The sequence below is a fragment of the Crocuta crocuta genome, unplaced genomic scaffold (genome assembly GCF_008692635.1).
Source record: "Crocuta crocuta isolate KB4526 unplaced genomic scaffold, BGI_CrCroc_1.0 scaffold64, whole genome shotgun sequence".
Lineage (NCBI taxonomy): Eukaryota > Metazoa > Chordata > Mammalia > Carnivora > Hyaenidae > Crocuta > Crocuta crocuta.
In genome coordinates this window covers 1,685,804-1,713,041 of record NW_027530640.1, presented here as the reverse complement: position 1 = coordinate 1,713,041, position 27,238 = coordinate 1,685,804, and the positions used below count along the sequence as shown (strand labels likewise).

At 38.6% G+C, this 27,238-nt stretch overlaps 1 protein-coding gene, 1 long non-coding RNA gene and 1 pseudogene across 3 annotated transcripts in view; 1 reads left to right on the top strand and 2 right to left on the bottom strand.

Annotated features, from left to right (window-relative positions):
* Positions 1-27,238, top strand: part of LOC144235361 (uncharacterized) — a 455,442-nt gene that overhangs the window by 239,827 nt on the left and 188,377 nt on the right. For both annotated transcript variants that reach the window (XR_013336179.1, XR_013336178.1), the window contains one exon: positions 5,684-5,806. This is a non-coding gene — a long non-coding RNA (uncharacterized LOC144235361). The remainder of the gene's footprint in view (positions 1-5,683; positions 5,807-27,238) is intronic.
* CCDC192 (coiled-coil domain containing 192) overlaps positions 1-27,238 on the bottom strand; it is a 200,707-nt gene that overhangs the window by 103,743 nt on the left and 69,726 nt on the right.
* On the bottom strand, positions 13,206-13,447 carry LOC144235359 (peptidyl-prolyl cis-trans isomerase FKBP1C-like; annotated as a pseudogene).

Below are 27,238 nucleotides of genomic sequence, written 5' to 3'. Positions count from 1 at the left end.
TCTTCTTAGAACAAATGAAGGAACAAATGGACGTTTCTGGAAAAGACTTTGCACCTTAGGAATTTTTATGGCTTACTTTGTGGAGCTTCCCAGCCCGACACATTTCTTGCCTCTACCGCTGCCAACATCTTGGAACACAGGCCTTAGAGAGACTGCATAAGTTGACTCTGTTTATCCACCTTGCTAATAATGATGTGTTCAGCCTTTCTATTTTATCTTGATTTACAGTGTCTTAAAAATAAATATAAACATTTTAATATTTGATGTCAAATTATCTTTACAAAAGTACACTGATCACGTTTCTTAAAAAAAATTTCCTCATTAAAGTTGTCACCAAGTTGTCACCGGGATATTAAAGGTAGAAAAACTTGAGAAGCAGTCTTTATTCTTGTTCTCTAGTCAAAGGAACTTGGCTCTTTAAAAAAATTTCCTTAATGTTTATTTATTTTAGAGAGAAAGAGAGAGAAACAGAGTACAAGCAGGAGAGAGGCAGAGTGAAAGAGGCACACACAGAATCTGAAGCAGGCTCCAGCCTCTGAGCTGTCAGCACAGAGCCTGGTGGAGGCACAAACTATGAGCTGCAAGGACACAACCTAAGCTGAAGTCAGACGCTCAGCTGACTGAGCCACCCTGGTGTGCCAGGAAATTATTTCCAAGGTCATTAAAAAATTTGGTTCATAGGGCACCTGAATGGCTCAATCGGTTGGGTATCTGACTTTGGCTCAGGTGATGATCTCATGGCTCGTCCATTTGGGCCCTGTGGCAGGCTCTGTGCTGATAGCTCAGAGCCTAGAACCTGCTTCAGATTCTGTGTCTCCCTCTTTCTCTGCTCCTCTCTCTTTCAGTGTGTCTCTCCTTCAAAAATAAATGTTAAAAAATTTTAAAAACCAAATTCAGACCATGATTTCTTTGGCTGTTATTCAACAGACCATTGAAAGTCCTAGACACAGCAGTCCAACAAGAAAAAGAAATTAGAGGCATCCATATTGGTAAAGAAGAAGTTAGACTGTCACTATTTGCAAATGACGTGATACTATACATAGAAAACTCTAAAGATGCCACTAAAAAACCACAAGCAATAATAAACAAATTTAGTAAAGTTGTAGGATGCAAAATTAACACCCAGAGATTGGAAATGTTTCTATATACTAATTGTGAAGAGAATTGTGAAAGAGAAATTAAAGTAACAGTTCTATTTACAATTGCACAAAAAGAATAAAATACCTAGGAATAAACTTAACCAAAGCAGTAAATACTCATACTCTGAAAACTATAAAGCCCTGAGAAAAGAAGCTGAAGATGACACAAATACATGGAAAAATGTTCCATGTTTGTAGATTACAAGAATTAATATTACTAAAATGTCCATATTACCCAAAACAATCTACAGATTCAATACAGTCCCTATCAAAATAACACCACCATTTTTCACAAAGTGTAACATATAATAATAAAATTTGTATGCAGCCACAAAAATCCCAAATAGCCAAAGAACTCTTGAGAAGGAAAAACAAAGCTGGAGATATCACAGTCTTAGATTTCAAGATATATTGCAAAGCTGTAGTAAAGCAGTATGGCACTAACACAAAAATAGTCACATAGATCAGAACAGAATGAAGAGCCCAGAAATAATCCCACCATTAAATAGTCAATTAATCTATGACAAAGGAGGCAAGCTATACACTAGGGAAAAGACGGTGTCTTCAATGAACAGTGCTGGGAAAACTGGACCACTACATGTAAAAGAATAAAACTAGACCACTTTATAACACCATATACACACACACACACACACAAACCAAAAACCTCAAAATGAATTAAAGACCAATATGTGAGATCTGAATCCATAAAAATCCTAGAAAAGAACACAAGCAGTAATTTCTCTGACTTTGGCCATAGCAACATTTTTCTAGATATGTCTCCTAAGACCAGGGAAACAAAAGCAAAAATAATCTATTAAGGTACATTAAAATACAAAGCTTTTGTATGGTGTTAGAAACCATCATTAAACAAAAAGGCAATCTACTAAATAGAAAAAGTATTTGCAAATACTATATCCAATAATGGGTTAATACCTGAAACATATGAAGACTTTATGCAACTCAACACCAAAAATGAATAAATAAACAACTTGATCAAAAAATGGAAAAGATCCTGAATAGACATATTTCTGAAGAAGACACAGATGGCCAACAGACACATGAAAAGACACTCAACATCACTAATCATCAGGAAAATGCAAGTCAAAACCACAATGAGATATCCCCCTTATACCTGTCAGAATGGGCAAAATAAAAAGGCAAGAAATAAGAGGCATTGGGAAAGATGTGGAGGAAAAGGAATGTTCACACACTGTTGGTGGAAATGTAAATTGGTACAGCCAATGTGGAAAACAGTATGGAGTTTCCTCAACAAAACTGAACATAGAACTACCATATGATTCAAAAATTCTACTTGGTATTTACCAAAGAAAGTGAAAATAAGAATTCGGAAGGTGCATGCTATATCTCTTGCAGCATTACGTACAATAGCCAAGATACAGAGGCAGCCTAATAGTCCATTGGTAGATGAATGGATAAGGAAGATGCACACACACACACACACACACACACACACAAATCTTACACAGCCATAAAAAAGATGAGATCTTGCCATTTACAATAACAGGGAGGCCCTAGAGGATATTATGCTCAGTGAAATAAGTCAAAGTGAGAGAAACAAATACCATATGAATTTACCCATATGTGAATCTAAAAAAAAACAAAAACAAAAACAAAAGACCCCAAATGAATAAACAAACAAAAAGCAGAATCAGAACTATAAATACAGAGAAGGAACTGATGGTTGCTAGAGGTGATGGTAGTGGGAGGTTGGGCAAAAAGGAGTGAAGGGAAGTGGGAGGTTCAGACTTCCAGGTATGGAATGAGTAAGTCACAGGTATAAAAGGCACAGCATAGACAATATAGTCAATACTGTTATAATAGCAGTGGATGGTGGCATATGGGAGCTATACTTACAGTGAGCATAGCATAATGCTATGCTAAGCTCATGCCAAACTTGTTAAACCAATATGTTGTATACCTGAAACTAATGTCACATTGTATGTCAACTACATTAAAAAAAAAAAAAAAAAAAAAAAAGATCGCTGTGGGCCAAAACTCCTGAAGGAAAATGACCTTCAGTAGACACACAAGTTGGGCACAGGACAGCCAAAAGAAGAGAAGAATTTGGGGACTTATTTGATTTCACCTATGCCAAATGCTGTCTTTGGCAATCTGATGATGTCCTTGGTAAAAAACGAAAAGGCTCATGATTACACCTCTGTGGCTTTAATACATTTTAGGGTGTGCTGTGGCTTTAATACATTTTAGGGTGTGCTGTGGTTGAAAGAAGTAATTCAAAGAAGAGGTTCTTCCACCTTTTTTTTTTTTTTTTATCATGACCCATTTTAGTTATGGAGAATAGAGGGAAGCTAAAATTTCTAGTCCATCGACCTGGTTCATTCTTCCTTTTCAACTGAAAGTAACTCATTGAGAACAAAGAAAAAAAAGAACAGTTTTCAGTTTGAGGTTATAGATGTGTGCTATAAGACACTGCTCTCTAAACAAAACAAAAAATACATTTTATCACATTTATCTTGATAGTATATTGAAACTCACTTATCTGTACAAATGCAATTGGTACATCAATCAAGCAATCTGTATGTTATTCACCATTTAGTGAATGTAGGCTAAGGTGGTGGTATGTGGGTTGTATCCATCCTCTTTAGCAACAGCGACAGGGATGATTGTTATTTACCATGCACATACTTTAGTAACTATCTCTTTGAAAGACACTGTAAACTAAAAATACCGTTAGTGCAAATACTCATTATCTAATAATAATAACCAAATTATCTCCAGCCAAATGATCTTCAATAACCAAAAATGTTCAGTAAATTGAAAATGATAAAGCTAAATCAATATTAATTTGTAAGTACAAAGCGAGAAAAAAAAGCAACCAACAAAGACCAAAAATCAGCCACAATGTTAAAATGAAGTTCTAAGGACAAAGCATCCTATTTTTATGCATACCAGTAGTTTTCCTCTAATAGAGGACTTATAAAATATCTCCTTTCTTAAATTATTTTTTTTAAATTTATTTTATTTCATTTTTTAGAGAGGTGGGAGAGAGAGGCAGAGGGAGAGAGAGAATCTTAAGTAGGCTCCATGCACGCTCAGTATGGAACCAGCAAGGGCTCCATTTCTTGTCCCTGAGATCATGACCTGAGCCAAAATCAAGAATTGGATGCTCAACAAACTGAGCCACTTAGGTGCCCCACCTCTTAAATTATAACAATATGCTGAGTTGAGTTTATGAACTGCAAATATTAGTTATCTTTAATAACTTATTTTTTATTTAGTGAAAAATCTTGGTTCTATGTAAAGGTGAATGTATATGGAATTATACATTGTGCAAATGAAAGAAAGGATTTCCATTTTTGGATCATTTGGAAGCTCAGCAGAAGTCCCTCCTCAAAGCACCTGGGGCTGTGGGCCATTCCTTTGGGCAAAAGCTGTAGCCTCTTTGTGAGCTGAAGGGCTGGTGAACTGCTGAGCACCGGAGACCAGCCTATTGAAGCGTATCTGGTCTTCCTTCAAGGACTGGAATGGGATCCTTCAAGAGCATGGAGTTTGAACCAGATGGCCACCAGGTCTCCTGCTGACCCTGGAAGTCACCATTTATGACTGATGAGGAGGTGATGAGGCTTGTTTCTGCTCAGAGTTTCAGCTACATGTTTTATTTCAAAGACAGTACTCTATGTTTTAGAGAGAGATAGCACTAATATGACTTGCTGGCTTCTGGGCTGTCTCTGAACTGTTACTCTGATGCCAGTGAGGGTTTTTATATTCCTTCTAAATTGAGAATGAGTTTTAGCAGATAAAATAGAAGTAAGTGCTATTAGCCATCCCTTTCCAAGTGACTAACATTTTTAGTGTCCTCCATAAGGCTCTTCAAGCTAATGAAGACCTTAAAATGAAGCTACTTTAATTTTTAGGTTTTTTAAAAAAGTTTATTTATTTATGTATGTATGTATTTATTTATTTATTTAGAGTGTGTGCAAGTGAGGGAGGGGCACAGAGAGAAAGAGAAAAAAAGAACCCCAAACAGGCTCTGCAATATTAGTGCGGAGCCTGACATGGCGTTGGATCCCATGATTATGAGATTACGACCTGAGCCACAATCAAGGATTGGATGCTTGGGGAGCCTGATTGGCCAGCGTGGTTGGGCTGAGCATGAAGCCTACTTGGGATTCTCTCTCTCTCTCCCTCTCCTCTGCACCCCCTCCCTGTGTGTGTGCACGCACACACACACACACACACACACACACACACATACTCTCTCTCTCTCTCAAAGTAGACAAAAAAAAAAAAGTCATGCTTAACCAAGTGAGCCACCCAGGCACCCCATAAATTTTTAGTTTCATAAGAGTATCAGAACTGGTCAAAGCGGTAGGCACCTCTTTTGTAGTGTTCCTGCTCAGATATCCAGATTATCTGAAAGAGCACCTCATGTGCTTGAAAAACTACCAAACTTGTCCTCTCCCTGTTAAAACCTCTTCATGAAAACACTCATTCTCTCTCTGGAAATGAGTGTGTTTGGCTTCAAAGATTTGGCATTAACCTCATTTATCTTAACATAGGTGGTGAAAAAATAGACTATTTCATAAGGACCTCTGTGACTTCCTGAACATTCTCTTTTCAACGAGGAAGTGAACCTAACTGGAGGACAGCATCTCCCATAGCAGCAGGAGGAGAGAAAGCAGGTGAGTGATGCGGTGACCCTTTATTCTACAGAGCACACAACGCTTCTGTCTCCATGAATCACAATAGATTTCTTAACGCAGACTTGGATTTCATCTTGATCGATCTAAGAAGTGTTGAAATTAAATGGTGTCCAAAATCTGGGCAGCACTATCTTTGTCCTTGGGTCTCTGAAATTCCATGAGAAAAGTACTCAGAAAAAGTTGCAGTGAATGAAGGATTTGGGGAGTTTAGGAATTATTCAAACAACACCAGTTTAATTTATATGAACTCCCTAGTGAGGAAAGCATTGAGAATGGGAATTTTGAAATAAAAATTTTCCACATTACATCACAGGTTCTGCTTCCTTACTGAATGTTGCTTGTTTGCTTTTATAAATAATATTTCCTCCAGCTGGCACCCTTAAACAGGATCCATTGAGATGAATGCCATGGGGCATTGAGCAATTCCACTACCTTTCTCAATCAAAACTAAAGGTTATATTATTCTCCCTATCCTTTCCTTTTGAGTGGCTATTAAAGAAGTTGTTGATATTATTGTTAATGTTTCAAAGAAAAGTATAGCTCCTAGTTATTAAGTGAAGCAGAGCTCCCGGCCTCGGAAATGTCCTTGAAGATAGGCTTTTTTTCGGTGTTACTGCTGTTTCTCAAAGGACAAAGGGTGGGAATAAAAGTCTTTAGTCTTCCGTTAGTTTGCATTCATTTCTTTCTGGAGTGTGCTCATGGTTAGGAATCTTGCTCTTGGGTGGAGGTACATACAGCTAGTATGACAACCTGGTTGGCCTGATGTGCTGAGGGGCACAAGGAGTGAGCATTTTGGAAATGACCATGATTTCCATCAGCAAAGAAAATATTGGCTAGTTGGCAACTGAGGGTCAAATCAATAATGATTCTTTTGTGTGGGCACAGTTGGGAAGGAATGCCTTTCACCAATTTTAATAAAACCTCTGAAACATGATTGTAAAGGGGCATTGGGGAAAATCCTATGACCTCTTTGGATCATATAAGAAAGGCTCTCGGGGTGACCCTGGCAGTCAGAGAGAGAATCAAGCTCTAGGGATGGATCTTTCCAATGAGTGCAATTGCACATGCTTGTTGACTATTTGAGAAATAAAGCAGAGACTTCAAGAAAAAAGTTTATTGGCTAGCATGGGACAAAGTTAGACAAATATAGGCTTGTAGACTTTAACCCATGTGGTGAAAATAGGCTAGTTCATTAGGAAAATCGTCTTTAGGGTGGGATTGGGAAAATAAGTAGAGAGAGGAGAATATGTTAAGGACATAGTAGAGTATGAATTTCAATACTAAGGTGGTATAATAGAAACTCCTTGACTATCTCAAGGCCTTATGGATCAACCAACCTGGCACTCAGTAATAAAAAACAAAGGGACTCTTTCTGACCAAAGACCTTGGCAGATGGTAGGGGGAAAGAGGTGTGGTTGCAAAGAGCCCAACGCTTTTTCAACATCAACTGTGCCCATAGACTTGAAAAGACTGACTTTGCCCAAACAAAATGTGAGAGAGACATCTGTAGGATCAGATTACCATCTACTATTGCTGTCAGGAACTACCCAGAGGACAAGTACAAACCAACCAAACACCATAATAGGCACCTTTAGGGGAGGGCAGGTGTGCCTGGATTTTCCTATAGCCATGCAGAGCCGACAGGCAAGGGGTTTGCTAGATTTGGGAACTTCTTGAGGAGCATTGAGGGACACTGGTTCCCCTTCTCCCTGGAAAACTTGCCTTCTGGCCCAGCCCCGAAGGAAATCATCCAGCCTGCAACACAGACATAGTCTAAACTTGGAACTGTCACTCACTGTGCCTCTGAGACCTGAGGGAGTTTGAACAGTCTCTGACTCTGCAGGAGCACTTCACACTTGAGGGCCATTTTATCTGTCATGCTTCAGAACTTTCCATCTGCAGAGATCTGTGCTCTGAAACCAGGCATGTGGCCTCGGCACTTCCTGGAGCCTCTGGTGGAGTGTCCTTTCCCAGACAGTCCCAGAGTGCACCCCTGCCATCTCTGCCCTGACGACCTCTTACCAAGTGAGGTCTTCTCTTGTCACTCTATATAAAATAACCCTCTCTCCTAGACCCTTATCCCCTTTTCATATTCTGTTTGTCTCTTTAGCCTTTTCACCATCTGTTACTTTATGTGTTGACTCGTTTATCTGCTTGGCATATTTCTCGCCCCACTAGAACATAAGTTCCGCAAGGGTAGGGTATTGTGTGTTTTGTTTACTGCTGTATCCCACCACTGCTGTTAAGTGGTGTTAAGTCCTGTTAATATTTGGGAGATGAATGAATGAGCCCTTATCCAGAGCTTTTAACTCTTTTTGATCTGTTTTACTTCTTCAGACCTGTGGGCTCTTTGGGCCCCACAGGGGAGTAACAAATGGAAAGGACTTTTTTTTTTTTTCCGCAAAGGTTGTAACCTAAACTGATTAATGTACCCAAGCACAAAGTGAAAGTTCTTTACTCTGAGAAAGACAAAAAGTTGTCTGTCTGTGTTTCTTGATTATCTTTCCAACGCAGGGTCCTACCGAGTCCAGAATGTTGTCTTTGGAGTGACAATGACAAGTTTCTGGTCCTTAAAAGTAACATGCCAGCATCTAGCAATGATTGACTTGTCTCTGGATTTTAATGCCTCTAAATCATCCTGTTACTGTCCCTTGATTTAAGTCTTAAGACAAGCAGCCAATAGAGCTTAGGAAATATTTATTATCTTAAAAGTAAGTTAATAGAAAGATCCATAATTGACTATTAGCCCTCTGTTCCATGGCTTCTGAGCATCATCTTGTATCTGAAGGCTTTTATGGCAGTTGCATTCTGCCATGGAGAAAACTTGTCACCTTTTAGAAAAGTTTCTTGAGACATCAGTGGGCTTAAGGACCACCTGAATTGGTATTTTATCTCTCCCATTCTCTCTTTTCCATAACTCTGAATTCCAGATGTCAGGGACAATAGATTTGAGTTGGGTTTTATGACTTACTGTGGAATTGTTGGAGAAAGTTAGCTTCAACATTAGTAAAATGGAGATAAGCCCATCAGGTCTGTGAAAATCAGTTTACCCAGCCCCACGTTAATTATGGAATTTAGAAGGGATTCATGGGATCATGAGAAAAATGAGTTCTCCAATCTTTTGTCAACTGTGGATCAAGAAAAGGAGATAAGATAACTTTTGGAATTTCTTAAAAAACAAGCTGGTCTTTAAATGAGTCTCTCCACCAGCCCCAGGATGCCCTGTACAAGCCACAGCACTTGGTATCATCAGTACCATAACCCCAGTCTGTGACATTCTAGAGACAGCTCCTACAGGCCTGTGAGAGCAAGTTGTTAAAATTTCAGGAAAGTTGGGAGCTGATTGATCTGACATCGGTAGCTTACAAAGGGCCATGGTGGGAGGAAGTAAGCCACTGAAATGGGCAAACACTGGAAATCAGGGTTCCTCCAGAACTCAAGGGAGGCGGTTGTTAAACATTCACTAGCATACCACTAGCCCTCGGTATCCTTCAACACTACAATAAATTATTTTCCTACCTGGTGTGTGTGTATGTGTACACATGAAATTTAAAAATATTTAAAATATTTTATAAAAACAAAAAAGGATAAACATATCCTGGAAAATGGAGATGAAAGTTGCCCGACCAAGTACAGCACATTATAGACAACAGACTATTCATTTGTGCTGAGTACCTGGAGCCTAACCATCAGTCTGCATACTCCCGATATGACACCAGTGACTTTCCAGTCTTAGACCAGTTGTTGAATCTCCCTATAAATTCTGGGGATCCAAGCAGAGAGTAAACTTCTTTGTGAAAGGATATCAGAAGGCACGAGGCTGTATACCCTATAAACATATTATGACTATATCTAAAAAGAAACAACCATCAGAAGGCCTGGTTCCTTTGTTAACTTTCACTGTAGTGTTAAATGTTTGCTTCTTCCACTTCAGATCTTTAAAGTCACATTATAGAAGTGACCACCCAGCCTCAATAAAAGAGACTATGTATTATCATACCAATGACTACGCCATGAGAGATAAAGGCAATCTCTCTGCAATTTCAAATATTCCTCTGGAAATAACACATGAATTGTTTACCCTGCCTGAGAACCACCTGTATTTGTATAGCAATCACATTTGAAAGATAGTAAGAGTACAGGGCTGAGCCCCTAAGGGAGGGTCTATTGACATAATTAGGTGGTAACTCTCCAACTCCCAAAGTTCTTTTGATGATAAGACAGAAAGAGACACCTCTTGCTCTGTAAGGAACTCCTTTTTAGTTTGTTTTCTAGTAATTGCCTAGTTTTTGCCCTTCCTGCTGTTCAGTGGTTACTTTATTTAGGGACAGTAGAGGATCTTTACCTGGTAACATGGAAATAAACACTTCTGGAAAAGCAGCTCTGCAACTGAGACAAGTAGATATGTATTAATTATTTTACAAAACAAGCAACTCCAGGATGCCTTGCAACTGCTTCTAACCTCCCTGGAACAGCCCAGCACTGCTTGATTGTCCTCTTCCACTGTCAGTCCATTTGCAGAGTACTAGGAGATTGCTGCCTTTGCTCAAATGCAAGAAAATCAGAAGATGCCAGGACCTGAAAGTGCTAGTGCTTCCGCCTCCAGTTGGTTTCTGAGGAAATTTCCAGCGGCTGTCTCCAGCTACAAAATAGATGATATGTCTCTTGTACTGTTTTGCTTATTCCTTTCCTCGAGATAACATTCAGGCTCTTTCACCTCTCCTTGCCTCTTCAGAGGCTGCTCCCTCTGCTTAGATCTCTCTTGTGCTCACCTCCATCTTCACTTGGCCAGTTCCTCCCAATTAGTATAATACTCAACTCAGCTATCATGCCATGCCTCAAGGCTTCCCTGAGGAATCCTCATCTCCAGCCTGGGTCAGGGATGGTTCCTCTGAGTTCTTACAGTAATTTTTGATGATTGCCATCATCCCATATGGCATAGTGTACAATATATCCTATGTATTGTTTGCCTCTTAAAGTAGTAGTTCTGAATTTTGGTTGCATGTTAGGATGATGTCAGTATATATAACTCTATATGTTGTGCTGTGCTCACCATGGGTGTAACCAGCATCTGTCCCACACAACACTATGACAGTGTCATTGAGGATATTCTTTATGTTGTCCCTTTTATTACTATGACTTACTCAGTCCATAACTGGAAGTCAGTATCTCCCATTCTCCTGCAGCCATTTTGTCCATCACCCTGTTCCCCTTCCCTCTGGCCACTTATCAGTTTGTTGCTTTTTAGATTCCACATGTAAGTAAAATCATATGTTAGTTGTCTTTCTCAGTTTGACTTATTTCACTTAGCATAATATCCATCCATCCATCATCCTTTCTCATGGCTGTATAATATTCCAGTGTGTGTTTTTGTGTGTGTGTGTGTGTGTGTGTGTGTGTGAGAGAGAGAGAGAGAGAGAGAGAGAGAGAGAGAGAGAGAGAGAGATCAGTGGACACTTAGGTTACTTCTATATCTTAGCTATCATAACTAATGCTATAATAAACACTGACCTGCATATATCTTTTTTAATTACTGTTTCCATTTTCTTGAGTAAATACCCGTTAGTAGAATTTTTGGATCATATGGTATTTGTATTTTTAGTTTTCTAAGGAATATCCATATTGTTTTCCACAGTGGCTATACCAATTTACATTACCATCACCAGTGTATAAGTGTTCCTTTTCCTTGATATCCTCACCAACACTTGTTATTTCTTGTCTTTTTAATTTTAGCCAGCCTGACAGGTATAAATAAAGTGGTATCTCATGGTTTTATTTGGATTTCCCTCATTAGTGATGATATTAGGCATCTTTTCATGTGTCTATTGGCTATCTCTATGTCTGTCTTTGGAAAAATGTGTCCTCAGGGTCTCTGCCCAGGTATTGTTTGTTTGTTTTCTGAGAAAAGCCAGAATAAAGCCCTTTTATTACAATAATTCAAACTTGAAACTCATAAGTAGTGCAGGAAGGTGAGCGTGGGAGATAGGCAGCATAAATTTTCTTCACTGAATCATTACACAGGAGAGCAAAGGGGTGAGACGGGGGAGGAAAAGCCAGGAAACACTGAGATCAGCAGGGGGAGATGAACATCACAAACCAGGAGATACTGAAGCTGTGATGACCAGCATCATTTTCTCAAGACAGCACTCAAGGGTGTGTCCTGATGGCTGGGCTTTCACTGGTTGTTACATGTCTACAAACAGCACCTTCAATTTAAACTTTCAATTAAAGTTCTTAAAATTTAGGAGGTGGAGCTTGGATAGCTATGAGATTACAAAAGTCCTGAATATCCATTAGAAAAACCACAAAGGGAGAGAAAAGACAGACAAAATCCAGGCCACAAAGGCAGCTTCAGAGGTGCCTGCAGACCTGGGTGCCTATATCTGTCATTTCCAACATTGCAGTGAGAACCATCTACCTTCAAAAGGCAGAGGGTGTGGGGTGCTTGGGTGTCTCAGTCAGTTAAGCATCTGACTCTTGATTTAGACTCAGGTTATGATCTCATGGTTCATGAGATTGAGCCCCATTACAGCTCCAAGCCTCAGCTTGGAACAGAGCTTGCTTGGAAATCTCTCTCCTTTATACCCACCCACCCCCCTCTTTCTATCAAAATAGATAAATAAACTTCAAAGAAAAAAAGGCAGAAAGTTTATGGGGAGGCTGAAATGGGCAGTGGAGGCAAAGGCTCTCCCCCTCTCCAGTTTAGAATAGGGCTTTTAATTCAACCCAAGGACATCTGTCAATTTAGAGAGGAATTTGGCCTCAAAAACACCTCAAAATCTACTACAGCTTTGCTGAGCAGCAGCAAGAATGCTTAATAAATAATAGAGAAAAACTTCATCACAAAAATAAAATAATGAGAGACTCTTGAATGCTGAGAACAAACTGAGGACTGATGGGTGTGGAGGGGAGGAGGAGTGATGGGCATGGAGGGCACTTATGGGGATGAGCACTGGGTGTTGTATGGAAACCAACTTGACAACAAACTATTAAAAAAAGAAAAAGAAAATAAACATTCCTGCATCTCCCCTGTCCCCCCCATTCCTATTCTGAAGTTAACCCATTACTTGTGCTGTTAAGATTTGACTAATACTTAAGTGGAAACCTAGATCTAAAAGATTGAAACTAAAACTTCACCCAAAAAAGAAAATGAAATAAAATTAATAACTTGAGATATTTGGCATATGGTTTAGGTCAAGAAATGGAAAGAGCAAAGCCATGGGTTACAGAACACTTCCAGTCAAGGTCAATGATTATATAAAGAACATAGTGATCAATCAGGAAAACCGCCACATGACTGGCGTGTGCCCCTCTACAGGCACCATATCCCTCCATGGCATATCCAAGAATGGGGTGCTCAGGGAAGAAGCCATTCCTATCATTCCAATTTCAGAAGCTCCACATCAAAGACAAAAATGAAAGCAGCATTTGGTAGGCTGATGCCTGAGTGCCTATTAGCACCGTAGTTATAGTCTGGGGAGATAGTTTGACTCTCTCACCCATACCTATCTGGACAATACCTTCTTTACAGCCTCACATCACCTCCTGTTTGCCTGGCATAAACTTAAAGGGCTTGTTTCTGTTGTGGGAGGGATCAAATTTCTTTCCATCTCCAAGCATCCCTGTGTTGTGCACCACACAAGTCTGGCCATGCTTTGGGAAGGTAGCCTGTCTCTGGGGGAGATGGTCTCCCCTGGCACTCTCAAGGCTGCAGTGGCAAGGGATGCTGGGAGAGCAGGCGAGCCACATGGACAGAGAGCAGACCTGGAGGTGGTTCCCGGGGTCACGACCTATGCTCATTTTTTAATCATCTAGTTTATTTTTTTTATGTTCAGTTGTATAAATTCCTTATGTATTTTTAGATATTAACCACTTCTAGAATATATTATTTGCAAATGATTTTTGCAAACCTCCATTCACTAGGTTGCCTTTTTGCTTCATTGATGGTTTCCTTTGCTGTACAAAAATTTTTATTTTGATGTCGCCTCAATTGTGTATTTTTGTTTTTGTTTCCTTGCCTTAGGAGACATATCTAGAAAAATGTTGCTATGGCCAGTGTCACAGAAATTACTGCCTGTGTCCTCTTCTAGGAGTTTTATGGATTCCAGATCTTGCAGGAATTTAGGTCTTGAATCCATTTTGAAGGTTTTTTTTGTGTGTCTTTGTGTATGTGTGGTGTTAGAAAGTGGTCCAGTTTCATTCTTTTACATGTAGCTGTCCAGTTTTTCCAACACCACTTTTTTGAAGAGACTGTCTTTTCCCCAGTGTATATCCTTGGATCCTTTGTCATAGAGCACAGTGTTTCCAAAGTTCATCCACTTTGTAGCATAAATCAGTACCTCATCTCTTAAAAAGAGGGTTCTTCCCAAACTGGTAACTACTAAATTAGTATAAATAACTGATAATTTCACATTGTTGCCTTTATGTGACAAATTAAATCTAGGCATAGCAAAGGACAAGATTCAAAGAAACAAATAGCAAGGAGTAAAATCAATCACTTTTCCCAGGCTAGGGTTGAATCTCCCTCAATTTCTTTTAGTCTCAGAACCAGGAGATTACCTGGTTAGGCCTTCCGGAAGACCTAGAATCTGGATTTGGCAAGTGTAGTTCAATTCTTTTTGCCTTCCAGGCATTTTGAACAATTTTCCTAAGAGTTTCCCAACTTTACAGGTCCTCACCTCAAGGTAGAAATCTAAAATTCTCTTGCCATTTTCCTGGCATCCTCAGGTTGAACTTGAGACCTCCTCTTCACCAGTTAGAAGCATCCATGCCACAATTCATGTCAGAACAGTGTCAGATGCCCTCCACCCACAGAAGGAACACCCTGTGCAGAGGAAGGTTCTACTGGAAGCTTCCAGGGCTGGCATCAGAGTTACTAGCTGGGGTGATGCAGTGGTGGACACTTCCACTGGGGCAGTTCTGTGGTGCAATTAGAGCACCATTCCCAGCTTCAGTTGATCCTCTGGAGAGAACCTTCCATAGAGTCTTGGGAATTACTCTTGATCTTCAGTTAATTCTTTGTTTCCTTAAATTAGTTAGAATGTGTTTTTGTTATGAGAACAGGATTGCTATCACAGTACTTTACCTTAGAAACCCTGTTGATGCTGAACTATAAGGAGAAGATTGTCCCGAATTCACTAATTAGCTTTAGGGCCATGACAGACCTCTTTTGCAGAAAAGCCCTTGTTTGCATGGCTCAAGTTGACAAATTTTCTTTATCTCGCAGAATAGAAAAAGTTTCACAGGTACAATCTGAATGATTGTGATTGTGATGTTTGACTCTAGTAAAATATTAATCCACACAACAGTGTATTGATTTCTGAGATAGTCTCAGCAGACCACCAACTCTGAATCATGATTTCTTTGCCAAGTCCATCAGGCATGTAAGTTCAGGTGGTCTTATTTCTTAACCACCCACCCTGACTCACTACCTTTCTCAAACACATGTGAAATGGACCACAGTGGCTTTAAAATGCATTATCTAATTGCTTTATCTGAGCATTAAATGACGGATGGAAAGTTTTGAGAAAAAATATAAATCTGTGATTTTTGAATGGGCATGTTGTATAATTAATAATATATAATAAGAATATATTGAACCACTGATTTTGACAAATTCCTTCTTATAAAGTGTCTTCCATATAAAGACACTCCCCAGACTCCAGTGGGCTATCTAGAAGGCCTATACGGATATAGTCTTTGTGATGCTGAAAGTAAATTTCATGCAAGAACCTGTCAGAATATGAAATTATGTTAAACTTCATTATCTCTCCACCCCCCTCCATCCTCAAATGGACTACTGCACTGGTGTGCCAGCTTTGGAGTCCCTTAGAGCATTCTGAAGTGAAATCCAAGAGGAGGAAAGTAGTATTTCAGTTGATGTTCTGGTATTTCCCTTTACCTACCTCAAGTTCATTTTGCTTTGGCATGTGAGAGTCTACAGAAAATGTCAAAAATATCAATCAATTCTTCCTAAAATATATTGAAGATGATGATACAGTAACTCCCAAGGCACATGATATAGGCATATACCACATACGAGCCTAAGAATACACCTGTGCACGTACCATTTCAAATTGAGAAACACTAGCTTGAAGTCTTACTACCATGCACTTTTAGGGTGACATGTGGGCATTGCAAAAGAGAGACCCTGTTGTCATAATATTTATTCATAAAGGCTGTAGGAAATTATGTTTTTAGGCTAAAAATTTTCTCAGAGCACAAAAATTTCTCAGATAAATAAAAACCCATCCACAAAGATGAATGAAAATGAAAGCATCTTAAAAAAATGAATTTGCCATACTTAAAAAATATTTTTGAATATGATTGTTTATCCTTAACAATGTTTGAGACCATGCAGACACATAGACATAAATGGGAGAGCATTGCGAGCCAAGGAGCATGTGATCTCATTGGCATGAGTTTCCAAAGGGGTCAGACTTGAAACTGACCAGCAAGAGATCAATTTCCTAGGAAGTCATTCTGAAGACTAAGTTCTTATCCTAAGATCCATGGCCAAATGGCAAATCAACACCCTAGGCAACACACTTTTGGAGAGGTCATGGAACCATCCTCTGAGTCCCTCACCAAGTAAACTTTGAATTTGTCCAAACTATACATCTCTGAGCATTTAACATGTGAGTTGTTCGGGCTAAAATCCACCTCAAGCCTAGGTTTCCATCCAGTGTAACTTTTATCTACAACAATGACTAGCTGAACACTGCGGCCCTTTAAGGGTTACTGTGATCCAGCTTTTTAATTACTTTGATTACCTCATGAGCTCTATCTCTGGGGATGAGTGTGTTTCAGACATGGAATAGTGCTGAGGGGGAAACATTCCCATGAGCTCAAGCTGGACATAACTTCTTTTTAATGCTCAATGTAAACATCTAGCTGTATTCTCATTAGCATTTCTGCAAGGCAAAATAATGCCTCCCATTCTCATTTCCGCCACTTCCCTCCTCGGAGCTTCCAGTCTGACTGTATGCATTGTTCTGGCTCCCACTTCCACCCTGGTGTACAATGCATTTTTCCCTAGGCCGGCAAGAGCCTCCCTGTTTGATCGCCAAGCCTCCTCCTCCTCCTGCTTCTCTGAATCCTTCCTTAACCAGTTCTTCCATGAGGACAGACCTTAACAGTTTACATCCAAGGCTCCCTGTACCCATGAAGCCTGAAGGATAAGAGAGTGGCTTGTAGAATAAGCAAAAATACTTGAAGAATGAACAATTAATAACTATTTCTGATGATTTTATATTCCTTAACCACTTCCCTGAAATCTTGTGACTTACTTATATCCTTTCTATGAGAAGCTCAAGTCTTCCCTAGGTCCTGTAACACAATATTGCCAAAAACTTTTAATGAAAAAAGTTTAAAAGGTGTGGAATTATTATTTTAGATTTCATTTTTGAGATGACTCATACCTAAATCATTTGTCAACTTTGTGACCTGGTTATTCTTCTTGGAGAAATCACACCCATTTAGATGAGTCTGTGTAAATCATTTATTTATATGGTTGCTAATTGTTGTTACAGGTTCCAAGGCTATGACAATACCTTTTCATTTATAAAGGCTAACGAGAACTCTTCTGGACACTTTTTCCTCCCTTCAGTCTCCAGGGGGGTTTGTGTCAACTCTCAATTAATGGCACTTAAAACAAAGGGAAGAGATTGGGCAAAAGATAAAATTATTTATATTTGAAAGATTGCAAATGATAAACATCTGCACATAAGCAGTTCCTTAAATTACCATTTAAAATTAGAAACAACTTCCTTTTTTTATTTTTCAAAATAGGCGATTGACATCATCAGTAATTTCTAGGAAACTATATTAAAATTTATTTTTAAAAAGTAAATTCTTAACAGTTCTGAGGTTTCTCATTCAACACAACTGAGGGTGCTTCTATTCTAGAGGAATTCCTGACAGTTTCTGAGAAAGGGAAGGCTAAACACGATAAAGATAGAATAAAATAGCGCTAACTTAAGGCCTATCTTTCCTGATGAAATCAGGAAAGTAAAGAATACAACATCTAAAAGGTGTGTGCTCACTGACCTTCCCACCTCTCCCCTCCACTGGCTTCCCCACTAAATTTACATTATGTTTCCAGAAATGGGTATCCAAAAATGAATGTCAAAGAAACTTTGGCTAAACCAGTTGCATTTCATTTAGCACTACACAGGAGGAATATGAGTACTCAAGACGCCCAGTTGGGATTTTTTTCTCTAAGGGGTCATTCAAGAATTGGACAGAATCAGGTCGGGTGACATTTCCCTGGGGAGCTGAAAAAGTAAAGGTTGGAAAGGCAAAGGTGGAGGGACAGGAGTGTGGTCAGAATCTAAGAATCAAAGATGATCTTTTCCAGTTGCAGAACTTCTCAGCAGTAGTTTTCCATTCCCTGTGGCATTGACATCTGCCTAACACAATCACTGTGTTCTTGCTCAAGCAATGGTGAACAGAAATGTCTGTATTAGTTCCTCTGGGCTTCTATTGGCACATACATGCAGATGGTCTTCTACATGCTCCCCTCATGCACAGAAAGATAAGTTCTTATAAGTCCTTGTAAGAATATTTTTTTTTTCGTGGACATGCACATGATCACATGAATGTGTGTGGAGGGACAGAGCAGAGAGAGAGAACCTTAAGTAGGCTCCATGCTCAGCACAGAGTCTGACACAGGGCTCCATCCCATGACCCAGGGATCACGACCTGAGCCAAAATCAAGAGTCAGACACTCAGCCAACCAACTGAGCCACCCCAGCACCCCAAGAGTAAGTTCATATATGCACTAACACTTCTTTGGTTCAACAGAGACAATAAATTTATTGTGAATACCGTGAAGTACTTAAGAGTTCAACTCAATAAAATGGAGTCTGGTACTGTTAGATAAATGTCAAAGCATACATTGTAAGTAATGCTAGGATAAAACAACAAGTGCAGGTGCAGTAATTAATGTCAACATTAATGAGGGTGGGCTATGTCCTGGGCACACCTTTAAGTCTTTTTCCTTTATCAAGTGATTTTGTCCTCTCAATAACCCTATTAAGGTGGGTTCTGTGATTATTCCATTTTATAGATGATCAGGATACTGAATTTTTTCACCAAGAATGCCATTAAAACTTAACACTGAAGAAGCCAGAGGAATGTTTGCTGGGTTTTATGTTTTGTTTTCAGATTTTGGTGGTGATGGTGTTGTTTCTGTTGCGTTTTATTAGTTAGCAAGCACTTATATAAAATTTACAGCCTGGCAGTTACTGATCTAAGACACTAACTCTTTCCTAAGTATGACACTAACTCTTTTAAGCCTGATGACAATCCCATGAGCTAGGTTCATTTATTATAAACATTTTGAAGTGGTAGGAGTTGAGCCTCACAGAGATCAAGCAACCTACCCAAGGTAGCATGGCTAGTAAGCTAGTAGAGTGATGTCCTAATCCCAGGTAGTCTGTTTTGAGTGTGCAGTAGGAAGAAGTCCTTACATAAGCAGGTGATGCTTGAGCATTTCTTCAATATTTAGCTAACATACCCAATTTATTGGAGGGAGGAGTGTGTGGGTCATGTAAAGGAGAGATTAAGGAGGGAAATAGAGGTGCTTATCCTGCTCTCTCTCTCTTTCTCTTCTTAGACCTTGCCAATGACTCTATTAGGCCTCATGATTGGTGCTCATGTTTTCTCTTTTGGATGTTAATACCTAGTATACCTAGGAATGATGAAAGACTAATCTCTGGGGATTAGAAACTAGCTGAGATATGAATGAATAGTCAAAATCAATTTCAATGCTAGTAGCTACAGTTAACAACTCAGATTTTATTTTTATCAGTAATCATCATATGTCTTCACATATAGCAACAAAATAAACTACAAAATACACTACTTTTCTACTTAACCCTCCAAACATACATTTCCACATAACTCCAGACAGTCTGTAAGTTTCAAATAAATCCAAACTAAAAACTCATTTGGTCTCATAATAAGGAGTTGCCACTTTGCCACCACCAACAATACCCTTGATTCCTATGCAAAGAGAGGAAGTTAACATTCATTGATGAAGTTTTGAGCATCTGGAAAGCTTTTGGTTGAGGAGCTTGGTCTCATTAATATAAGAACCTAAAAATATCTCAAGTAGAGAAGGAGTGGAATCTGGTGCTTTGAGAAGGAAAAGAAAATAAACAAACCTGAGAGGAGGAAGTTGATTCATCCAAAACAGAGAAGGTGACATATTGGGGGTTCTTCAGATGGCAGGGAGAGCATTCCACTTCTACCTAGGTCCTTTGGGTAAAATGAACTCAAAGAGGCAGTTGTGCCAAAAGACTTGACCCTGAGTGCTATATATAGCTCAAGGGTTCCCACAAATCTTCTGTTAAAACTTGGCACTGAACAAAAAGAGCCATAGGTCTTTGAATGGATCCATAGGCATAGGTCAGAACAGAAAAATGGCAGCCACAATGAACTAGAATATAGTGGATCCCCCCACACTTTTGGATACTAAAATCCTTGGGGTACCTGTGAAAACCTCAGGGAGGAAAGAGGACCACTCTTCCTAACAATAACCAAATTTCTCACCTTCTTCTCACCTACAATCACCACAGAATCATGTCCTCTGTAAAGAACATCTTTCAAATTGTAGAAAAGATGTAAGAAAACAGTAGTTCACATTTAACATTGAGAGTAAGGTTCATATTTAGGATACCTATAAATCTGTTTCATCTGCCACACAAAGTACTCCATTTTATTTTAATTAGTTGCCAACATTTATGAGTGGAAAAATTTCACACAAAAATCTGGATTTTTGTTTTCTGAAAAATTTGATATTCTGGCTAAGTTGGTCTTTATTCTCCCTTTTATGGATAGTATTACCCTCCAGACCCACATGACTTGTTCTGTCCAAGCTCCCTCTTTTGCATTACTTATTTGGCCTTTGAATACAGTTGTATAGTACTGCTGGATTATCATATAGCTGGGGATTTAAAAAATATGCAATACCATTAGGACTATAATTACAATAAGGAGAGATTACTTTAACCATTTACATATTATGTCCTTGGTTTCTTTTGATGGGAATTATAGAAATAGTCATATAAAATTTATAACTGCATTTGTTGGTTGGATATTGATACTTTTTGCCTCCCAGCTATCTCTTTCAGTATTCCCTGTATGAAATCCAACATAAAGTCTCATTGAAGAATTAACTCAGCAGAAAATAATTGGTAATATCCCCTCCTCCAATACAATAAGAACTACTCATCTATTATTTTCTCCATTTTGCCTTTAGCATTAAGAGCGTCATAGCTATATTTCTTTCAAGTATACTGTATGGAAAGTTATGACTTAAACATGCATGTTCTATTTTTCTCCTTTTATTTCTATTTTATCTCAATATATATGTTTTCATTTATAGTTATTTACGTACTTAAAAAATTCTTCTGTTTCATACATAAATTTCTTCTAGGCCACCTCAAATTGTTTGTGAAGTTAGAGTATAAATAAATAAGCATGGTTAAATTAAACATTATCGTTAATGTTTAATAACCATATACAATTATATCAGGAGAACATAAAATTTAATATTCATAAAATACCAGGCCATATCCATTTGAGATATATTTTTTGCTTTTGTTTCTTCCCTTTTGAAAATATGGTAATATTATTAATAAATAATTTCTTGGTATCGTTTCTAGATGATTTGCTGTCAACTAGAGGAGCATACTTAATTTGTTGTTGTTTTATTTGTTTTTTAAAATCCACATAAAGTAGCAACTGTCATATACACATAGATTCTCTTACTTACTTGGTCATTGGTCAAAAAGGCATTTACTGAGCACTTACTTTGTGTCAAGAACTATGTGAGACTAAAGCCAAGTCTCAGAACTTGGGGACTCAATTAATAGGGTAGAATAAAGACCAAAGGAAAGATCAATAGAATATGCACTGGAGGAAAGAGCAGTTTTTTTTCCTGAGGAGTCAAGAGAGGTGTGTCACTTGAGGGAGAAGCACCCCAAGTTTCGAAAGGCAAGCAGTGGGTGAAGCAGAGGGAAGGGTCCACCTTGGGAAGAGATGGAGCCTACTAGGGGAATCTTTAGTGAAGCCCACATCCTCAAAGCATGCCCTTGTTGAATGTCAGTTGCCAGTAGAAGGCAGGGGACAAGGTCCGGAGATTAAACCATCAAAAGAAAAGTGATAGGGATCTATCTGCTCAAGGTCCTTTCTTAACATAATGGCTATTTACCCTATTATTGTTAATGAGCAGCCATTGTGAAATTTAAGTAAAATACTTACATCATTGTATCTGTGTAGTCAATGGAGTCAGCTTTGGAATTAGTCTGATTACTTCGTATATGATTCATTGATTTAATTTGGTAATTGTGTCTATCAGAAATAACTTAGTATAGCTTGATAAGGTAAATATACTAAATTAGAGGCCACTAAAATAAACTTTAAAGATATAGTTCAATGAATTCAAAAGGCAGGAAAGTAAGACAGGGCAAGTGAGAAGTTTGGTTCACACTATTGATGTCCTGACATCCTGCCTAAATACTTGTTAGAAGTGAGGCAAAAATAACTTGATTCTAGACTTTCTGGTAGTCAGAATAACCATTTATAGAGAAAAGATCCATGGAGTAAAAGCAAGCCCAGTGCTTAGTGGATGTACCAATATTCATACGGCAGAAGGCATACTCTGATACGATAATAAATGTCCTCAATAACAATCTGACACCAAGCAATAATAAACTTTATAGGACAGTTTTATTTATTTTCCTTTTTTTAAATTTACATTTTAGTTGGTTAACATCCAGTGAAATATTGGTTTCAGGAGTAGAATTCAATGACTGATCACTTACATACAACACCCAGTGCTCATCACAACAGGTGCCCTCCTTAGTACCCATCACCCATTTATCCCATCTTCCACCCACCTCCTTTCATTAACCTATAGTTTATTCTCTATCATTAAGAGTCTCTTGTGGTTTGTTTTCTTCTCTTCCCATCTCCCCTCCTGCCCTTCCCATATGTCCATCTGTTGTTTTTTTTTCTTAAATTTCACATATGACTGAAATTGTGTGGTATTTGTCTTTCTCTGATTAACTTATTTCACTTAGCATAATACATTCTAGCTCCATCCACATCATTGTAAATGGCAAGATTTCATTGCTTTTGATTGCCGAGTAATAGTCGATTGTATTTATATACCACATCTTCTTTATCCACTTATCAGTCTATGTATATTTGGGCTCTCTCCATAGTTTGGCTGTTCTTGATAATGCTGCTATAAACATTGGGGTACATGTACCCCTTCAAATTTGTATTTTTGTATCCTTTGAGTAAATACCTAATAGTGCAAATGTTGGATCACAGGGCAGTTATATTTTTAGTTTTTTGAGGAACCTCCATACTGTTTTCCAGAGTGGCTGAATCAGTTTGCATTCCCACCAGCAGTGCAAGAGGGTTCCCATTTTTCTGCATCCTTGCCAACACCTGTTGTTTCTTGCTTTGTAAGAAATTTTAGCCCTTCTGACAGGTGTGAGGAAATATCTTATCATGGTCTTGATTTATATTCTCTTGATGATGAGTGATGTTGAGCATTTTTTTCATGTGTCTGTTAGCCATCTGGGGGTCTTCTTTGGAAAAGTGTCTATTCATGTCTTCTCCCCATTCCTTCACTGGGTTATTTGTTTTTTGGGTGTTGAGTTTGATAAGTTCTTTATAGATTTTGGATACTAACACTTTATCAGATATGTCATTTGCAAATATCTTCTTCCGTTCTGTAGTCTGCCTTTTAGTGTTGTTGATTGTTTCCTTCCCTGTGCAGAAGTTTTTTATCTTGATAAAGTCCTAATAGTTCTTGCTTGCTTTTGTTTCCCTTGCCTTTGGCAATGTGTCTAGTAAGAAGTTGCTCTGGCTGAGGTCGAAAGGTTGCTGCCTGTGTTCTCTTCTAGGATTTTTATGGGTTTCTGCCTCACATTTAAGTCTTTCATCTATCTTGAATTTATTTTTGTGTATGGGGCATCATGTCATTCAAAGCTATTGTTTCCTTATTGTTTTTCTGCTTAGATGATCTGTCCATTGCTGTAAGTGGGGTGTAAAAGTCCCCTACTATTATTGTATTATTATCAATAGTTTCTTTATGTTTGTTAGTAATTAATTTATATATTTGGGTGCTTTCAGGTTGGGAGCATAAATATTTACAATTTATTAGATCTTCTTGATGTATCAATATATCACTTATTTATGATACAATGCCCTTCTTCCTCTCTTGCTACAGTCTTTGTTTTATTTACTTATTTTTTTAAGTTTTTAAAATTTTTATCTATTTTTGAGAGAGACAGAGACAGAGCACGAGTGGGGGAAGGGCAGAGAGAGACACACACATACAGAATCTGAAACAGGTTCCAGACTCTGAGCTATCAGCTGAGAGCCTGAGGCAGGGCTCAAATGCAGGAACAAGAAAATCATGACCGTGGCTGAAGTTGGACACTTAACCAACTGAGCCACCCAGGTGCCTCTACAGTCTTCGTTTTAAAATCTAGTTTGTCTGCGTGCCTGAGTGGTTCAGTCAGTTAAGTGCCCAACTTCGGCTCAGATCATGATGTCGCGGTTCATAAGTTTGAGCCCTGCACTGGGCTCTGTGCTGACAGCTCAGAGCCTGGAGCCTGCTTCAGATTCTGTGCCTCCCTCTCTCTCTCTCTCTGTTCCCCCTCTCCTGCTCACACTCTGTCTCTCTCTCTCAAAAATAAATAAAACATTTAAAAAATATAAAAATAAATAAAATCTAGTTTGTCTGATAGAAGTATGGCTACTCTAGCTTTCTTTTAAAGTCCATTAACATGACAGATGGTGTTCCAGCCCCTCACTTTCAATCTGCCGGTGTCTTTTAGTCTAAAATGGGTCTTTTATAGGCAGCATATAGATGGATCTTATTTTTTTTTATCCATTCTGATAACCTATATCTTTTGATTGGAGCATTTAGTCCATTTACATTCATAGTGATTAATGAAATATATGAATTTAGTGCCATTGTGTTATCTATAGAGTTGGTGTTTTGGTGATGCTCTCTGGTATAGGACATTTTTCTTATAAAATCTTCCAAAACTAAGTCATTAGCATCATGCCAAACCACTTATCCCACATTCAATGAAAGCAATTCTAGGGCAACTTGATACAGTGTAGGAATGGGCTCTCTGCTGACCTCACTTACTTGAGGAAGAATTTTAGGGTAATTCTCTAAAAGAAAACACGGAGTATATTTCAGGTACTACTCTGTGATATGCTTTCTCTCATCCAAGCTGTTTAAAGTGAAGAACTGAGTGACACTCCAGGTTACACCCTAGAGTATAGTTAAGCACAGAGCTCTCTGGTAGAAATGGCCAGGTAGGCTGGGACTAGAACTGATACCTGCTTTTGGAAATTGTGGGGCCTGAAATGATACTTCTTGAATTGAAAGGCTGCCACTGTCATTCATCCATTCACTGACTGACTGACTGACTGAGTCATTCAACCCATACTTATTGAGAGCCGACTGTAGGGCAGACATCATGAATTAGATGCAGGCTCTACTGTTAAGAAATTTATCGTGTGGAATAAAGACAGAGAAACAGAAAAATTACAAGGGGATGGTTCTACCAAAGGCTTAAAAAGACATTCATCAGGGGAAGAAATAAGCTGAAGAAGTGTTGATAGGACACAAGATTCTCTTCAAGAGGTAATTTTGTCTTTAATGTCCTGTAAAATAAACTGGCAGCTAATGTGAGGTACTTTATTCCATAAGGTTATTAACTACATTCCTATAAAAATTGTGGAACAGTTTGATTGAAACAGTTCATTTTGGAATAACTTTTAATAAATTTGTTGAACCTTCATATGTGTCAGACACTTTGCTCTTTCATGTGCATTGCCCCACTTCACACATTTGTATACCTTCTTAAAAACACCTTGTGAAGCTAAGTAATGTTATTAGCTTCTCACCACAGAGAAAAGCAGAACTTTAGGAACTTTTGTCAGGTTCTTTAAGCCCAGTGCCTAGTTCTCCATTATTACCCTTCTCTAGCAGGAAACAGATAATAGAACCTTTTAAACCGATCTCTTGATCTATATCAATAGCTTATCTTGTTTTTCTCTACAATTCGAGGGCATGATTCTTACTCATCTTAAAGTGATTTGAATTCTTAAGAAAAAAATTAATGAAAGTATGACTTGCATTAGATTCCTTTAGCAATAGTATAAGATGAGTTCTGTGTGAGCATTAATGGCTAGATTAATGCAGCTCAGAAGCAAAAGGGGGAAAATGCTGTGAATAATTTTACATTATTCCCATTTGATTTTTTAAAGTTTTTTAAAGGTTTATTTATTTATTTTGAGAGAGAGAGAGCTGGGGAAGAGCAGAGACAGAGGGAGAAAGAGAATCCTAAGCAGGATTCACACTCTGAGTGGGGCCTGACACAGGGCTTGATCCAATGACTCTGGGATCATGACCTGAGCTAAAATCAAGAGCCAGCCACTTAACTGCCTGAGCCACCCAGGTGCTGCTCTAATCTGATTTTTGGACAAGCAGATGGAGCTTATAATAATGATATGTACTGGAGTATTTGGGTCTCTAAAATTTGTACATTCCTTTGATAAAATGTTGGTGTGAGAAGTCCATGATTATCAAGTAAGGCACTGATGTAAGTATCTGAAGAAATGCATAGGTAACTAAAGGATAGTCACAAAAAAGTGAAGGATTGTACTCTGTCCAATTAGGTGGCTCGACAAAGATACTAGACATGCAAAGTTCCTAAAGAGCTAGAGTGGCAGAAATTGTCCTTGAGTGCTTATTCAGCATAAACTTAGTCATGATCTATAGAAAATGAAGAAACAGCACTCAAATCTGGTTGAGAGGAAAGAGAGCCTCCTGGGTGTCAGCCAGAATCTATGCCTGCAAGATATGACTGACCGCATTCATGCCTTAGGTCTATGTGCCTCCATCTGCCCTCACTAGGAGATCCAAAAGCTAAGATAAATGCCTCCCACAGTAATTTATTGTGCCTTGTATTTCTAGGCAAAAGAAAAAAAAGATAAGTTTATGAGATCCTGATAGAGTTTCAAAGTTTTATTTCTAATATTTTCTTGTCAGTATGCTAGAAATTAGCTAGTTAGCCACATCTTACTAGGCCAGGTCTGCTTAATGCCTCACAGTTCAGAGAGCACCAATTCAAATTATGAGAAATCTGCTGGTATGAAATGAGAGCTCAAACCCTCTCCCCTTCCATGTCTGCAGAGAAGTTTGGCAGTAACATGCAGCAATGGGATTTGAAAAGCTCTGTTATTCTTCTCTGACTTTTAACCTCTCCAGATCAAGCATATAGGAGATGAACCATGGAATAACCACATACAGGGTTCTAATGAGAGTCCAAATAGTTATCCATTCCACAAACTAACAAAAGA